Raw genomic sequence first — 4699 nt, forward strand, 5'->3', positions numbered from 1 at the left:
AGAAGGAAGAAAGGAAGGAAGGAAGGAAGAGAGAAGAAGGAAGAAAGGAAGGAAGGAAGGAAGAGAGAAGAAGGAAGAAAGGAAGGAAGGAAGAGAAGGAGGAAGAGGATGAGGGAGAAGGGAGGGAAACAAGGAAGGAAGAATATTGGGGCTCATGATACTGAGTCAGGGCTCATGAGAAACCATATTAGAAACCTCAACCTCTCTGAGTGGTCCCTGGAACCCTAAAGGGGGGGAGTATTCCCCACCCTGGGAATCAAACCTGCTAGTCCTGTGTGAGTTTGGAGAATGAGGCCAGAGGGGTGGTATGCAGGGTTAGGGAGCCCAGCCACAGGTGAGTGGGCTGACATGCCCTTCTCAAGAGCAATGAGAGTTCATTTCCTTATGGCTCTAGACTTCTAGGTGTGTGTGCGTGTGGAGGGGTATCCCATGTGGCCATGCGGGGGGCTGGTGAGATGGCCAAGAAGTGTGAGTGATGCCAGTCCTAGTAAGTGGCAGAGCCAGGATTTAAAGCTGTTTCTCCAGACTCCAAATCCCCTATTCTTTCCAATATAACTTGCTACATCTTTAAAGAGGAGATTCCTCTAGTATTTAAAATATTTTATCAACAGAAGCCCAATTCAGGCAACTGTTTAAGAACTCTATCAATCAGGTGAGGTCCACTTGCACCCTCTTGGGAAGCAGTACATCTCAGTCCGGCATGGTTCAGACCCAGTGCTCCACGATGTCTCCCTTCCTCCAGAGTCTCTGATGCTGCCTGTGGTCCCACCTAAAGCAGGCAGCTCTAGCAGCATCCCAGGACAACAGGAAGGGCCTGCTCCTGAAGCACCTCTCTGGAGCAGACTGAGTACGCGCTTGCATTCCACAGAGGGACAGGATGCCTCCTTCCCTCTTTGCCCAAGGAGCCCCCTTATTCCATGCTAGAGCAGCTAGGTGGTATAATAACTACAGCCCTGGGGCTGGAGTCAGGAAGACCTGAATTCAAATATGGCCTTTGACATTTATTAGCTGTGTGACCCTGGGCAAGTCGCTTAACCTCTTCTTGCCTCAGTTTCCTCAGCTGTAAAATGGGGATCAGAATCCTACCTATCTGCAGGGTTGTTGTAAGAACCAAACAAGATAGTTTGTAAAGCACTCAGCCCAGTGCCTGGCACTAGTGGTGGACAAGGTAGACAGAAGAGCTGCTGCAGAAATGCTTATGGCCTTCCCTGCTTCTGCAGCTGTCATACAATCAGGCCAGTCAGCAGAGCCAGCTTCCTAAGAGTAGGGCAGCCTGTCTGGTTACTCTCCTAGAAGCATCATTCTAGATCAGGAAGGGATTTCTGGGGCTACCTAATTTAGTCTAATGACCTCACTTTACAGATGAGGAAAACGAGGCCCAGGTGACTTGCCCAAGGTCACAGAGGTAATAGGCATCAGAGACAGCATTTGAACCCAGGTCTTCTGTCTCTAAAGCTAGTGCTCTTTCCACCGTACGTTGCGGCCATACTTCTCCAATTTGGGGGTGCTCCCTGAGATCAGCAGGGGTGGGGAACCTGTGGCCTCGAGGCTGCATGTGGCCCTCTAGGTCCTCAAGTGCTCTAGGTCCTTTTATGAAGGGGATTGGTTCTGTGAATTTTGGATTCAGTCAAGGGGCCACACTTGAGGACCTAGAGGGCCACATGCGGCCTCGAGGCCAAAGATTCCCCACCCCTGTATCTGGCCTAATCCCCTTATTTCACTAATGAGGAAATCAAGGCCTGTGTTTAGCAAGGGTGTGCCTGCCCAGTCCCTAGACTAGGAAGTCTAGACTCTGGAGGACAAGGGGTTGTGAGTCCAGGGGTATTTTCTTGGTATCTGAAAGAAAAGAAGGAAATATAGAATAAGAAATCCCCCCTGGCTCCCCTGGGGCTGGCCCGGGCCCCAAACTGCCAGGGTGCCTTGGAAGATTTCACTCTCCTTAACATTTCTTCCTATTCTAGTCTGGAAGTAGTTCAAATTTGAATGAATGCTAATCCCTAGTAGCATTAATAGATGACTGTAAAATTTCAAAGGATTTTCATTTACATGAATTCATTTGATCCTTCCCCTGGGGGGTAGGTAGGGCAGCCATTATCCTCCTCTTAGAGAGGAGGGCCTGAGTAAAGTGACGGGTCAGTCCGGGCTGAGAGAGAGCCAAGCCCAGAATAAAACCTCTTAAAACCTCGAATAACAGGGTGACCTTTGCAAAGCTCCCTACACCCCAGTCTCATTGGAACCTCCCACGATCTCGGTGAAGTAGGTAAAACAGGCGTTATTATCATTATTTTACATTTAGAGGGTGGATCAGGGGAGGTTCCCTGATCTACTTAAGGAGGTTATAGGGAGGTGAGCCTTTGTTTGGGATTTTCATTCGGGTCACTGATAAAGGTGGGTGTCCCAGAGGGCTGAGCCCCTTACCTTCTCCCACTGAACTGTTCCCCCTCACCTGTGGCTCCAAGGAGCTGTAGCATGCACAGTGGGGGTGGGGGGGAGGCCACACCTCTAAAACCCTCTGGGCAGATGGGCTACGCCAGGCTGAGAGTAACAGACAGGCCTCAAACCCAGCAATGAGTTAGAGGGATGTCTCCTCCAATCATGTGAAGACTTCCTCCAGCAGAATGGGTGGATGAGAACAATTTGTTCCAGTGCTTATGAAGGCAGCTGAAGCAGGCACTGTGGAATGCTTAGAACTTGGTCGAGGGGTGAGGAACCTGTGGCCTTCTAGATCCTGAAGTGCGGCCCTTTGACTGAATAGAATTTGTAAAATTTGGTTCTCCCCAAGTTCTCCATCCCTGTCAGACACCAAAGATGCCAAGGTCATCCACTGCATCCCAGGCCATTCCCAGTTGTCTTGACCTTTGTCCTGCCACTGGACTTTGACGATTCTGGAAGAGGCCAGACTTAAATCCGATTCACACACAAGTCAAGATATCACTCATGATGTCACTGGTCCGCTTGGAAAATGAAGAATGAACAGCAATTTCACTGGATGATCTCCTCAGCTAGATTCAATTATCCTCTCTCTGCTGGTGATTCTTATAACCCGTAATCCAGCCCTAACCTCTCTCCTATCCTCCAAACTCAATCTCCAAATGCCTATTAAACCACCTCAAAATTAGAGCTATCTTTAACTCCACATGTCTAAAACTGAATTCATTATCTTCCCTAAACCACCACTCTCCCCCTAGTCACCCAGGCTCACAAGGTAGGTCGTCCTTGACTCCCCACTATTTCTCACGCCCCATTTCCAGTCTGCTGCCAAGTCCCACAGATTTTACCTTCATAAAGTCTCTCAAATATGCTCCCTTCTCTCCACTTATACTGCCACCACCTTGGTGCAGACCCTCTTCACCTAACTAATGCTTGGATCTTGCAGTAGCCTGCTGGTGAATCTGCTTACCACCAGTCTCTCCTCACTCTAGTCCGACCTCCATTCAGCTGTCAAATTAATCTTCCTAAAGTGCAGATCCAACCACATCATCCCCTTCCCTCATTCTATAAACTCCAGTGGCTCCCTATCACCTCCAGAATCAACTACAGAATGTTCAGTTCGGCATTCAGCACTTTTCACAACCTAGCCCCTTTCTACCTTTCCAGTCTTCTTACGTGTTATATTCACCCACGTTCTCTTTGATCCATTAAGAATGGCCTCCTTTCCATTCCTTACACACAAATTCCGTTTCCACACTCCAGACATTGGCTCTTCCTCCATGCCTGGAATGTTCTCTCTTCATTTCCACCTCCCAGTTTCCTTCAAATTCCAGCTAAAATCCAACTTCTATAAGAATCCTTTCCTGATCCCCCTTAACGCTAGTGCCTTCCCTCTATCGATTATTTCCAATTTATGCTGTCTATGTCTTGTTTGTACATATTTATATATTTACATACTAAGTCCCCCATTGGGCTCTGAGCTCCTCAAGAGCAAGGACTGTATTTTAACTTTCTCTGTATCCCCAGAACTTAACACCGAGCCTGGCATGTAGTAGGTGCTTAATAAATGCTTGCTGACTGAGTGACTTTGACTCTTTCATTGGAGGGAGTTGAAGGTAGGGTTCATCCAAAATGGAAGAGACTGAGACCTATTATTTATGGACTAAAGCAAGTCATTGGCATTTTCCCCTTCTCTGGGTTGAAATAAAGGATGTCCTGTACCTAATATGCATCATTACCTTGAATGCTTTTGCCTGCATCAGTGAAGCCCTCAACATGAGCTCTGTTCTGAGGTTTCCAGAGGAAACTCTGCATTTGGGAAAAACCAGCTAAAGAATCTTGATTTGGCAACTGCTCCCAAGACTCAACCTGGCCCCTGTAAGCCTAGAGCGTGTGCCATTTGGCTCACAAGTTCTATGCAGATGAGAACTTTGAGATTAAGTGCCGTTCTCCAGGTCATGCATCAGTCAGGTTTTGAACACCTGTCTACACTGACTTACCACTACACAACATTGCCATGTTCTTTACAATATAGCATATGGTCAATTCCAGGAAGCCAGGACAAAATTGCTGAAGGGTTCATCCCCCCAGTCTTCTCACATACAACCCCATGTATGGGGCTCTGAGCTCAATGATCCCTCTGTAAGGGCTAGATGACTCCATCTCCCTAATTTGGAGAAAATGGTTACCCGAAGGCCATCTTTCAGGCTAACACACAAAGGAACTGGGATTCAGTCTAGGTTTTCCTAAATTAGCTCTAAAAATAAGT

This window comes from Vombatus ursinus, unplaced genomic scaffold (genome assembly GCF_900497805.2).
Source record: "Vombatus ursinus unplaced genomic scaffold, bare-nosed wombat genome assembly UNPS02014932.1, whole genome shotgun sequence".
Taxonomy (NCBI): Eukaryota; Metazoa; Chordata; class Mammalia; order Diprotodontia; family Vombatidae; genus Vombatus; species Vombatus ursinus.